The sequence below is a fragment of the Tuber melanosporum genome, assembly GCF_000151645.1.
Source record: "Tuber melanosporum whole genome shotgun sequence assembly, scaffold_180, strain Mel28".
Classification (NCBI taxonomy): Eukaryota; Fungi; Ascomycota; class Pezizomycetes; order Pezizales; family Tuberaceae; genus Tuber; species Tuber melanosporum.
The window spans coordinates 56500-70816 of record NW_003298842.1 but is presented as its reverse complement, the minus strand read 5'-3'; positions in this window follow the sequence as shown (position 1 = coordinate 70816).

The window sequence follows — 14317 nt, the reverse complement described above, 5'->3', positions numbered from 1 at the left end:
GCAAGAGCCACAAATTTTGTATTGATCCGCTCTCCTAAGCAATGTAAGTGAGATTTAGATGTCCGCTGCCATGGAGCCGGGTGTCACTAGCATTGATCCACAGTTTCTAACATGGGGACAAGTCGTTAGACCAGTCCCATCTGCTAAGCGGTAGAGTGCTGGGCACCTGAAAGAAGCTTTGCCTGCTTGGAATCCCAATAAAAAGAGAAATGCGCTGGGATGTTTACCGGAAATTGTCCTTCCTAAATAGGTGCTGTGTATATTCCTTCAGTTTTGTCTCAATTGAGGGCTGAGTTCGCGGTGTTCCCCGAGAAGGGCAATTCCAACGTCCTACTACTTTCCCCTTCTATTCGAGTTTTTACGATGTATGTTCATACAAAATCTGTATCACTTGTCGCCCTCCAATGGGTCCTGGCTTCGTTGAGTCAACCGAGGTTCTTGCTAAGCTAGGTCGTGGATCTCCCCTCCTTGAGTTGCCCACCGAACCCGGTTGATTTAGATCGGGAGCTACCGAATACCTACAGTGAATAAGTACACTCTTAGGCCAGGTCAAGCTGATCGCGAGCAGTCCTACTAAGTCCCAATACTATACACTCTCAATAGGCCCCAAAGAAAGGGGTCGGAGTAATCGCTAGAAATATCACGAAATAAGTCTACTTTCTCGATAGTAATATATCTGGTCAGTAAACCCACGGGTTTAGCGTATTCCACCGGCAACTGCCTAAGAGCTTTCGCTACCGAGGATATTCTGCCTTGGGTTCTTGGCACAGTTCCCAGTGGTGTCTTTTATAGCATATTGGAACCGCCACGCCAAATCCACGACATCCTCTAAACGCCCCGAGGCTGTTCAGAACATGTATCACCACCACGACACTACCCCCACCAGGAGTGCCTTAGACCCCTAGGAAGCTTAACCCATGCGCTGAATTACAGACAAATAGTGACATTCAGCCCCGGGGTTAAGAAAGCGTTTTTCGAGTGCAAGGTTTTGGGACGACCTGTCACCCCTGTGCGCAAAAAGGCGCTACACACAACAGAGTTTTCCCACTCGAACACCTTATAGAAACGTTTTTCAACCCGGGGCTGAATTCCTCCAATCCACTTGCAGCCTTGTTGGCAATGAAGAGAATATGCCATGGCGAGTATCTCCATACAGGTATGGCTAATTCTGGCAACCCAAAATCCCACTGGCAACTACCCCACATCGCGGCTACCATAAGGGATTAGTATCTATCTTATCTTCCGATCTGGTCTCACCTTACTTCAGGTCACGTCTTATCACTCGGTACTATATCCCAGGACCTATGTTGTCGGGAATTCTTTTAGACTAGTGCCACTATCTTGATTGATAGAATAGTGGTTAGTATCGTGGATTGTGGTATGGGTTTGGGCCCGGACGAGGATTGAGTGGCTTGTGAATGAAGGCTGGTATGGATTCATGCCTGCGCTGAATTTGGATGTTCGTATTCATATACCATTTGTACCGCCACTACAGTTTTAAACGAGAGAACGGTAGACAAAATTGATATTATATTTAGGTTGAATTCGATTCTCAACCTATGCCATGCAGCTGGCCCGCCCTTTTGTCATCCGAGGCACTCTAATGCTGGCAAAATATCATAAACATATTCAAAACATTACCATAATTGCTATTATTTGTGTTGGGACAGCTATCACCTCTAAAAAATCCATCATTGTACTCGATGGTGCAGGCCGTACCTAACGAGTTACCATATCCTAAGGAATAAGGGCAATGGAGTAGTTAGAGCAGACTAAGATTTTTGAGGCAATTTTCTGTTTTTCGTTTCCCATATTGCTTTAATGGATAGATTGATGAGATATGGTAGTGTTGGGCAATGAAATTCCAGAGAACTGAGAAAAGGTGGGGTTTGCCTACATTACTGGGGCGACAATGCGCTGCACAGTAAATAAGGGAGAAATCGTAGACAAGGTCAAGTGGTTAATACCCGCAATCAACTGGCGAGAACCAGTACTCCACTAGACACTTGTTGGAAGTCATGAATGCTGCTCGGCATGCTCATGAGTCTGTTCCCTTGTCCATCAGCATACCCGTCAGTCGACATCCCTACCCGTCCATCGGCATCTCTACCCGCCTGTCTATTGCCCGTCTGCATATTCGCTGTGCGTTCCCGGAGCCGGCCGTTTGTCCGTTCCCGCCTGTTCGCTCCCCTCCCGCCACTCATTTGTTGTTTTGGCGCATTTGCTTTGTTGGGGTGGAGGATCTCGTTGTGCGCTTTGGAAAAGCGCTTCCGATGGAGAAGGATATGAACGGCAAGGGAGTTATAGACCGTCGGAAGTCTTGTTCCTTTATTTCTTTTGTTAGCACGGGAGTGTGGAAGGCAGTGGGAGCGCGGGGGTCAATGGGAGCGCGGAAGGCAATTGGAGAGTCTTTGAGGAGTCTATCTTTTGTTCTTTCTTTTGTTAGCATGATTGATAGCATGAGAGCGCATAGAGGAAATGGAGATGAGTGTGGGAGGTTTTGGAGGTACCGGTATGCGGTGATTACAGGAAGGATAGGATAGGTGATCTTTGTCATTTATTTGTACTCCTGTCTGTTCCTGTCAGTTAGTTTAGTTAGTCGTGGAGTCGTGGAGCAGAGAGAGAGTCGTTGAATAGAGCGAGTTGTGGAGCAACCTTTGGTGAACTTCCCCGCTTTCGGTTTGTGCAGTGTTTTTCACAGCGCATTTAGTCATCGCCGTTTCATCATCGATCGATATCGTCCTGGCTCCGGTTAGCCCATTGCTTTCTAAAAACACTTCTATGGTACGTTGGAATAGGAAGCGACTGAAGTGAAGGAATGCGGTTGCACCAGTGCGAGAGCCGAGAAAGGTTTACTCCTAGATAGAGTTACTGTAAGATGTTGGTATGGCATTCCACTTGGATAAGTATCGCTATTTTGAGATAATACAGGGATAAAAATCTTATCTGAACGGACTGGTAGCTGCCGGTCCTCGCCGGTTAATGCGGTGGAGTGGGGTGGTTCTAACCCCCGCATACACAGTACTGTACTCGATTACCGGCTGGGAAAACCTGGAAAACTGAACAGTCGGTTGCTTGTGCAAGAGCCGCACTACTGTAGTCTTAAATAATACTAAGACTCATAATACAACCTTATTCCATCCTCAACCGTCAACATCGCTCCGAGCCTCCCTGTATAGTGCTCACTAAGCGGCTTAAATCATTTCCTTCCTTACTGCAGTTATTAATATTATTACATGCCATTAAATTTGTATAGCCTGATGGCTAATACCACACATTATTACGAGGCCTTACCCGCTTGCCCGTTTATTTCCTCCCCCATCTGCCTTATCGGCCCCTGGATAAACACCCAAGTGTACAGATCTATATGGGCAATGCATCTTTACTTACAGTAATTGTTCTCCACGCTTCCGCCCCCTAGTCCCCTCTCAGATTCCCGGACTTTCTTCTTTAAAAGTGATTCGACATCTCCTGTCAGCACTTCTAGTAACTTGACAACCCACATTATTGTTTTACCACAGACACATCCGGAGCATTGCCTTGAGTGAGAACTATGCCACCCAGGTATGGCCTTTGTTGTGGGCTTGCTATAAAGCATGCCGCGCATGTTGTGGGTCTAGGAGTCGGAAGATAAGGATAAGAAGCAACGTGCGCGCATTCTAGAAAGAGGGGAATGGGCAAGGTAAAGAACAAATAAATAATCGTTCAGACTTGAGGGATGAAGTTGGGAATTTCAATCGTAATGGCACTTAAATTCATCTGCTTAGTGTTCTTCCAGGGGGAATAAGCCAGGAACTAAATGAGATAGATAGCTATGGTCGAATATCATAATTTGTCGCAGAAATATCGTGACATCCTCCCACTCGCACTTAAAAAGAGAAAAAATATTAAGATTGAAAAAGTACAGTGCAGTGTATGCCTAGTGGGTAGCGGGGGGTGAAGGATAAGTGAGGTTGGTGGTAAGCGGGTGCGAGAGATGGGGTATATTCTCCTAAAGAGAATTCCGTTTTATGGAATGCTAAAAAGAAAGAAAGAAAGAAAAGGATACCGTAAATGAATGATTGCAAAATTTAATAATTATTTTATTTTATTTTTCCCATTTTTTTCTTCCTTGTTTTCTTCCCGTATTAAGCCCCACGGGATTTCCAATTCCAGTGTCCATCTCGTTCGCCACCTCCCCTGACTGCAATTCCCAGAGCACACTCCACCCCCATTGACCTGATTATGCACCATGAGCTCGGCAGGGCTACCACCCCCTCCCAGAGCTCCTAATCCAGTCGCCGGAGGTCCGACAGGATTTCTATGTCTAGTAAAATACCTCACCCGGGGATCAATCTGCAACGTACACCCCTATCCCCTTGACTTGAGGAATCTGGGATCTCCTCCCTTGCCGACGCCGGTGGAGCATCTTCCCACTGAGGAAGACAAGTGCCACAGCTGCGACACCCGCTATTGCACTCCCAGCCAGCTATCGCGCCAATGTTGGTTTTAGATGAGTCTGAGCTGGTGCCTGGTCCGCTAGGTAAACTTGTTGGGGGATTCGGGTTCCCGGTCTTTAGTGTCATTATGGTTTCAAGATCTGGATCACTCCAGCGATTTGCTTGAGAATTCTTGGCCGAGCCTCCATTTTTACTACCAAGCGATAAGCGCTCATTCTCGGTGCACCCTTTGTACTATTTATGGAGTTAGATGACCTGCTTGGCACCAAGAAGCACAATAACCTTGGAGGGAATTCCGTACGTTCACTCATTTGGTGTAAACTTGTCGGTCCATTTCAGTGCGTTGACATCTAATGGGAACGCAGAATCTGCCTTCTTATCGCAGGCAACGGTGCCGGAGAAACCCAGGGCGCTGCCCCCGCCATACTGGAAGATGTAATGTTCTCCGATTGCCTGGCATTTTGATGAAATTCCCCCCCTTGGGTCCGCAGCCGATGTCATTGACAAAACTTTCAGCAGGGCCCAATCAAAGCTTGGAATAATAGAACTCAGACTGAATCAACCGTTGGGGCTTCCTTAGGATTTGCTGAAGCGCCAAATTTATTGCCTCCCATAACGTAGATTTTATTGAAGGTTCTAGATCGATGTTAGTCGATTGGCATAGATTTTGGAGGTTCCGGGAGTCTGGCGGCGAGTTCAGAGGTTCAATGGATTGGCGCGGAGGTTGAGAGATTGACAGGAGATTCTCCGGACATGTCTTTCCTTTGTTATCACGGGAGTGTATGGAGGAAAGGGTAGTATTCTCGGAGAGATACGGATAGGTGTGGTGATTCATAGAATAATGAGGATACATTGTTTATGTTTTACTTATACACCTGTCTTTACCGTTAGTTTAAAAAAAGAACGAAGTTATTTTTTCCTTACCTTATGCTCTTGTGCACGTCCTACCACAGCTCCCAGATAGTCCTTTAGTTTCTTTCTATCGCTGCGCGAGTCAGTCATTGACTGATATACTCCTTCACAAGAGGTTTGATGCCTGGAGCCATCCGAAGCTGATTTGATAGCACTGCAGAATAAAAACCTAGAAGTTGGCGCCTCAGCCCCAGATGGTAGATCTTTGGTATACCACTTCCATCGGCTTGTGCCGTAGACTCTGATCCTGGAAAATTGTATCTAACATATTCTCTCGGAATTTTACGCGGAGAAACTCAATAGATAGACATACCATACGGATAAGCCACTCAGTCCTTCCACTAAGCTGAATCAAGACCTCATTTGTAGCTGTTGCAATATGCACTAAGCCCCCTGAGATACTCCTCCAAATGGCACGGTTTCGTTTGCCCACGTATTAGTAGCCTGGTCATAAATAATTAGGCCGGAATGTTCCTCCAACTGTCACCTTGAGAGATGTTTCGTCTACCCGGATAAAAGCACCTCCGAAAAGAAAACCCTACTTCAATGATGGAATCCATGCTATCGGTGGACTGGATATCCTCCTTGAAGTGTTAGTCCGGAACCAATTCTTTAGTGTTATCTCCCTTCCGTCCACCGTTGAGTTGCAATCTCATATTTCCATTTCTTGTCCTGGATGGGAGCATCCCTCTTTCCGTAAATTGTACCAGTGTATGGGAACCACCTTCCTAAAGTAAGGTCAAACCCGGATTCTGTAGGGAAGAATGCGGCATCCCGAACACCAGGTACACTTTTTCGGTTCGAATAAGATTATCACTTTTACAAACTCTCCGACACATCTATTGATCGCAGCACCGACTCCAAAACGTTGTCGGATCTTCAACAGAGATGATAGTCAAGGGCAAACAGGGAGATATGATATAAGTCTCCGAAACATCTCTGGAAGCTAAAAAAAAAGATTCCACCGACAATCGCCTATTAACAGAATGCAAAGAACCACTCAGGCAATGACACGAACTCAGCAGAGACACTAAGGTAGCAACTAACCAATCCACATCCATCCCAAACATTCCCCAATCACCTACAGCCATGGTAGAAAACAATCCTCAAACCCAATACCCTACACCGGAACTCATTATACAAAACAATAGTCTAAACTAAACACAAGATACCGGATGTCCAATAGGAGGTATAAATTAAATACAGCCAACACTAGCATGATATCCTATGATTAATAGCATAGGATGTGGAACCCGCTACCTCTAGCCCCTACCTCATAAATAATCCACAAAATTGCAGTTCGCAGAGTAGGGCCCTATCAACCCCATTACTTCATTATCTCCTCCAATGTAATCCACCACTTTCCAAATAGCCTGAAGTTGCAGCCTGCGATTAGAAAACCGCATATCCTGTAAGTACAGTAGGAAATAAAAAATCCCAAGGGAAAAAAGACCCAACCGCCTAGACAACCACCAGAAGAAAAAACTACGAACTTTTTTTTTATTACTTTTTTTTTTAAACAACGTGCCCCCACCTAAAGTTGATAACCCAGAGGATAGAAAACGGAATTTCGTATACGAGGAAAATAAGCCACTCCTTACCTTGAATGAACACCCTAAACAAGACGAAAGGATAGTACTAGTACTCCTTCATCTAAGATGGGAGCCAGAAATTACCCCACCCGATAAGCAAGATCTTACGTGATATTGGAAAAAGATGCTGGTGGGGTTCATCCAAGTGAAGCAACTCGTTTGAATACTTCTCATCCTGGACCTCCGTAGTATCTTTGTAGCAAAACTCCCGGCGCTCTTTTTTCTTGTTTGAAACCAATGGTGCCACAAGATCGCTGACTTTCAAATACGGTAGTTGATCGTCTGTGTGGTTGCTGAAAAGCTCGGGGAACAGCCTATGGAGGCATCGGAGTGCTTGGCCCAGGTTGTGTTTATTGGGTTCCAAATGCTCTCATCCGAAAGAATTTCTAGCTTTTAACACTGTTCCTTTTCGTTACCCTGATCCCTTTGCCCGTTCTCATCCTCAAATTCTGAGAGCATCTTGGCTCAACAGATGATAACCTTTTACCTACAATTCCTTCTACTAATATAGCTTCTAACTCTTTCCTTACCTAATTTTTCTGGTTAGTTTAACTGCCCTTTTCAAAACTTTCTATGTTCTGTTATTTCATTTCCGTCCATCCCTAATCCCTCATGATTAAGTGCTGTGCACTAACTAGCTAAAATTGATGTGCTCCATCCCATCCCACTGGTCAATTAATTTGCTTAGTCAAGTAGCGATCCATTCCAGGGTTTGCGGGCAGAAGAGCTGGCTAGCCTATAGGTACACGGCAATTATGCAGTGCTGCCAGGTCAGGTCAATGTAACATATAGCCTTGGCAGATTATAGACCAGTCCAGCTTCTAGTGCTCACCTGGCACTGGCCGCCAGGACTCCAGACATCTGCCGGCAGTTGAGTGATCGAGCGTGATTGCCAGGAGAATACACACTCCGGACATGTGTATATAGTGACATGGATCGAAGGGAACACTGATGAATATATTAATAGTCTCTGCTAGTGGCTGTGGCCCTGGGGTGGAAATTCCACTAGGCGCAGTACCTAGCAGCGATCCGTAGTGCACACTAAGGTTCTTGCCGAGGCAGTCGGCTTTAACCTCATAATCAGAATCAAAAAAGGGATAATAGGATGCGATACGGAATCATCAGGATTAAGAGTGCTTGGAGAACAATGCAAAGAGGCTATCGGGAAAAGTTCTAGGCTTTTGAAGCTTGAAATGAAACCGAGGCTGCGGGATAAATCTGTTTTCGGAGTGGCCAGGCCGGCCGGTGGGGGGGATGGACCGCAGATACTAGTCCGGCCAGGTCAGGTCAAAAGGAGACTGGCCCCGGCTTTGTAGGTCTGGCTTTTTCAAAGTCTATAGGCTTCATTGGAACCTAGTGGGGTTAGCAGGTTTTCGGCATATGCAATGTGGTTCGTAAATATTTTCTAATTAGTCGGCAGATATCTGAAGATACCTACAGATCTCCTCAAATACTTACAGACATTTTCCACTAGTTCAAGCCTAGGAAACACGAAAAAAAAAATATTCCAATATGTTCAAAACCTTGGGAGTAGTGTAAATTCTGGGAAATTCCCTATCACTCGATATTCCCCCAAAGTGTGGATAAATTACCGGTGCCATCACACCAACAGCTACTATTAAATTATCACCCCAGCCTTCCCCCTCTAGGTATAATCGCGAACCTCAAATCCCTAGCGCTATTCCTTCAGCCTCTTCTCCACCGCATCCATCTCCAAGCACTCCCCGTCCTGATTATTCTCCATCGCAAGCTATTTTGCTTTTTCTTAGCCATTGTTCCAGGAGAATATAATTGTGCAATCAGAATCTCCACTAAGTTCCTCCATCGAGTAGTTATTTAACTCCAAACGCTGTAAGCAATAGCGAGGATAACATACCAGACCAGCATAGCCACGTAGGCACGGGGCTTTTGAGGGGTACGCCCGTGTTCCGCTCAATCCATGTTAATATATACACATGTCCTGAAAACTCCCCAGAATTAATGTGATCACAATCGATCACTCGGAAGCTGGCTTATTTTCTCAGTAGTCCTGCCAGGGGTGCACCCGCAAAAGAACCTGCAGGACTTGCAGCTTGCTGGCGATCCAGCAAACGGCGGAAAAAACACTTTTTGGAAGTTGGAGAGAGCCCTTCATTCAGTCTAAACTCGCAAGAATGCATAAATTGACTTCGTATCGAAGGTATCGAAAGCGCGACACCCCAGTGAAATCCCCGCCCCCGGACCAGCAGCCATAATCCCTAACATACCCGATAGCTCCGCCCACTCAAAGCCCGGAATCGAAAAAAGCAAAATGGATTCATGCGCTCGATCTCCAATAGGTGAAGTGCGAGTTCTAAGGACTCCAGTAACGCACATCTGATGGCTAGAACTACCTGAAGCTGGTTTGAGAGCAGTGCAGAATTCTCAAGAATCCGGCACAAAAGCATCAGATATTTGATTTTTAGGTATAAGTTACCGTTTTTGATTTGTTTTTGCTATAGATCTTAATGTTGAGAAACTGTCTCCACCGAATTTTCTCAGTGTGTTACGTGGAGAGATTCAATAGATAGAGCTACATACCAGGCCGCCAGCCTACTCAACCCTTCCACCAAGGTAAATAAAGACCCCATCCGTAGCCGGCGCAATACACCAAACCCCCCTTAGATATTCCTTCAAACGCCGTGGTTTCATTTGCCCACCCATTAGTAGCTTGGCGGTGGGTGATCGCGCCGTTTCGTTCCCCTACCCCCGTCACATTGAACGATGCTTGATGTAAAGGATGGTATTGCCCTCAGAAGCCAGACGCCAGATAGAGGAAGCTTAACTGGTAGAAGAAGAAACGTTATGACATATCCGCGGCCTCCATTGGCGTTGAGCAACCGCCACCGGTGGTTGGTATGCGAACAGCGGCAGCTGGTAGCTACTGCTCTGCGATCACGACATGGCACTCGTGTCCCCCAAAGTCCCCCCCCCTTTTTTTGTGGGGGGTTAATACTATTTTTAGGAATTAAGCTGAAAAGAACAGATATAATCTATTGCTATGCTTTTCTCTCAATTTCCCTCAACCGGGGGCTGTGTTTTCTCCACTCAATCCAAGGGGGGTTCCAGACGTCTCAGCGCCATTCTCGAATATTCCTGTTCTTATGACAAAGCTAGGTTTTTGAGGCGTTGTTTCCTTGAGTGCAGAAATACTCACACCAGCGGTTTTGTCGAGAAGCCTACCGTGGCGCCGACGATGGAATATGGTGATTAGATTTGGGTCCCGTACAAGGAGTCAGCTATCTCCGGCACCTGTGTAGAACATTGATATCAAGCGGTATATCTTGCCTACCTTCCCAAGATTCAAAGTTATCAACACTCAAGGAGAACAAAACCCGATATCCAGTGTCTGTCCAAGAACCCCCCTTATGCGCGGACAGAATTGAGATTTGAATTTTTATATCAAACCTTTTTTACAGGTAGGTCGTGTAACATATATTATCATAGTTTTTTCCCGCTATATCCTTTTTCCCCCCAGCAACTACTCCAACCGCTCAACCGAACCACTCGTTTATTGTGTGTTTTTGTTTCTTGTTTTGTTTTTTTTCTCCAGGTTCCGGAAGCATGTGCAAAAGCAGTAGCGATTCTACCCACCGTCTAAATATTTTGGGTAGGCGTGATAAATGCGGATGCGACTGTATTCTCAGCACATTTGGACTCCGGAAGGGGAGTTAGCCAAGCACATAAAGGTAAAATTATAGAGCAATCTCGTTTCACCACTTCTCTTCACTCGGATATAACAATATAGAATCTGTTCAGAGAATTTAGCCATCCCAACCCTCTTAATCCAGTCCTCGATTGCCCCCAAGGGGCCATGGATAGACAGCTTTACTGCGACTCCACCCCTTATACCAAAGATTACCTCACCAGAACCATGCGGAGAATTAAACAGGCACCCGATTGACATACCCTCCATGAGTTATAATGGCATCTATCCCATCCCACACTAAACACTCCAAAGAGCGAAAATGTAAAGGAGAAATGCCGCATACAAGTGCCATGGGTGAAGTCTTCGCACACACTACTTTGTGACCTCACCAATTTTTAACATTTTTTTGCTGGTAAACCACTTTGGTGTGTGCGAAGACTTCACCCATGGCACTTGTACAACTACCTACCCCTAAGAGCTCGAATAATTAGCACTCGACATAAGGCGTTTAAAATTTCCTCCCCCGGAAAAGGGGGGTTCGAAAACAATGCGAAAGTTGACCTCCCAGCCCCCACCCAAAAAAAAAAAAAAAAGTATTTGACCCTGCCAGTAAAGGCAACTCCAACACCCTGGCGCGGGTGCCAATAATCCGAGTTCTTACGGCATATTGAGAATTGCTTCCGGATATCGCACGCCCAGTAGAAATTCTACCCTAAACAGCAGTTAGTAGTATGATAGTGGCAATTTTCTCTCACTTCTCCACGCACCGTAGACAAACTGCAAATCGGTTTGTTTCTCAATGACTCGCTAACTCCTGTGTAACATCGGGGAGTTCAGTTCCAGCACCCGTCAAGTGGTCTCATTAAACAATATCATACATCACGTCGAGCATAAGTTCAAATTCCGCCCCAGATAACTAGAAACTAAGACATTTAGCCATAAGACTGAGATGCTATGCGACTCAGCCAAAACCGCATTGCATAACCTTCCCCCTACTATTCACATCGGGGGAGGCACACGCTCAGCTTGGGGGATAAAGGGACAAAAATTAGCAGTAAGTGAGAGGCAGTGTTATCACAGATGACAAGCACAACTAAACCCGACCGAAACAAACGACTGAAACAAATAATGAATGGAGATACCAAGAGAAAATAAATTCCCATCTTATCCCAAGTTTCATATATAGTAGGTGTGCAAATAGTCTCAAAGATGTGAATACTGCCCAGTTTATTCGGTGCAAAAACATTAAATCGGCATACGGAACTGTAACTATAAACCCACATATTCGCCACCAAAAACATACCCAGCCCATTTGACTCTCTGATGAGAACCCCCCTGCGGCCACCACTGCCCAATTGGATTTCGCCGAGAACCATACCCACTAGAAATCGAAACACAATTCTGCAACGCGGAACCAGCAGAAAGATATGCCATAACCTCCCTGGTCTCCCAAAGACCCCCCCAGTGTTCCCACCGCACACCCCCATGCAGGTCAGTAACTCACATGTCAATACACAGGAAGATATACACGGTTCCGGGGAATATCGTAAGAGTACCTTGCCCGGAAAGACCGAAAAATCAACATTCCGAATCATATCCTGACACCCAAATGCTTTCCACCTGGTACCTTATTTGATGCCCAAAGATATCAAACTTTAACCACCCCTCAAACTCACGGACAAATACCCTTCATAACAGCAAGCCTAGCCATTCTATCACTAATGGTAAAACCAGGGGGGAATCACTGACATATACCATATGATAGGAAACTAACCAACACCAAAGCATATCTATCACTTGAGCCCTTACATTTGCAGATTCTCCCCTATGGCATTTTCCCCCCGGAGAAAGGGGACAGTAACTGCACCACCAGGAAGGCACGAAATAATGACCGGAATGAAAGACCACCAAGCTCCGCCCTCGTATGATGCCCAGGGCCCCAGATCTGCAATCTCAGGTTCTGCAGGGAAGTCTATTTCATGTGCACCGGCAGTGCGAGGACGGGTCTCAATGGCAGCAAAAATACTCTTCTCACGACACTAGCATATTAGCCATAAAGGCAAGACAGAGATAGGGCTTGGGGGCATGCTTCTCCTGACGTTGCACCCCCTCCCCAAGTCAGGGAGAGCGGAGCCACCATTCTTCCTGTCCATGACCCTTACAAGACAGCTGGTATTCCCGTAGAGACTGCTAGTGTTATAGAAAGAACTAGGGGATGAAGCCGTAAGAGTGAGATCACTGTGGGCCAATCACAGTTAGCTTGCAGAGGCGATGAACTAGACGATCGGTGGAGAAATACTAGCAAAGACCGTCCAAGATATATATCTCTGAACATCCCTAGAAACAAGACAAAACTCCATAAATCACAATAAATGAATAGAGTGCGTAGAATAATAAATATATTTCAATGCATGGAAGCATCCCAGAAATAGCATGAACTCCGCAGAAATCCTGAGAAAGCACCTTAAACAAGTTACTGCTATAGTGAAAACCCGATCCCTAAACCAATGACTTATTACGAATGACATGGAACAAAGCAGGCAAAACCAAACACCCGATGCCTACTGGCATAGTACGTGAAAATAACAAACTATCACCCCGCGCCTAATGACCCCGCACCTAATCATCACATCTCATGCCCGCGTGCCTACAGCATGATAACCCCATGCCCCATCGGAATCCAACATTCAAGAGGGGACCCCAGACTCTAATTAGAAGCCCTATATTAACCCACCTACTCCACTGGATTTACCTTTGTATCTTACATCATAGCCCCGCTCTTCTCGGAGTCAGAAAATACACGGGCACAGGATTCTAGTAACTCCCAATCGCAACTCATGGCCAAATATGGTACTACCATATCTCGGGAACCCGCATATATTTCTACGGTGGTTCTACATGTATTTGAGAGCAGAAAATGTGCTCATACAACGAGGGTGGCAAAAATTGAAAACACGGGGTGCCGGCTCCCAATGAACCTTCCTTGAACAATAGTAGCCGGCTCTCAACAGCGATCTTGTATAGCCCTTCAATCCCCAGCGGGATAACCAGTTCCCCAACTACTTCAAATATCCCCACCCAGCTCCTGGCAAACATTCCTTGTATTCCTCTCTTTCGACATCCCCAGACTAGATCAGAGCTTTCCAGATCAGAAGGATTGCGAGGGTGATAAGTAGATTAGTGCCAGCAAAGCCTTGAGTTCCGAGTGCAGAATCGAGTGACTCCAGGTGCGAATATCCGGCATGCCAACACGGGGACATCTGGTCACACCCCGAGAAAATTTCTTCAGAGATTGCAGTACACTTCATCACCATCAGCGTTATCCACGTCCTGACCTCCAGGCAATGCCCACTTAACAATCCTGTCGTCTCCATTATCTCCATCCCTGAATCTCTTGTTTGTTTCCCCTCATCCATTCCACCCAAAATCCCGCCATTCATATCGAATTCGGCTTCTCTGCACTCCAGTCCTAATACAACCAGCTCTCAGTATTACAACAACATTCCAGAGAGCCTTTTCTATTGACTCATCTCCCCTCTCCCTACCTGGCATCCTCAGTGTCCTCCCAGACTTCCGCCTGATCCCGCCCCTTACTCCTCCCGTACTCAAATGCCGAACGGAATATACCATCAAGTGATAGCGAAATGAGCTGGCTCTTGTAAGCAGCGTCAGTCGAAGCAATTGTCGGCGCTAGTTGATGGGGCCGA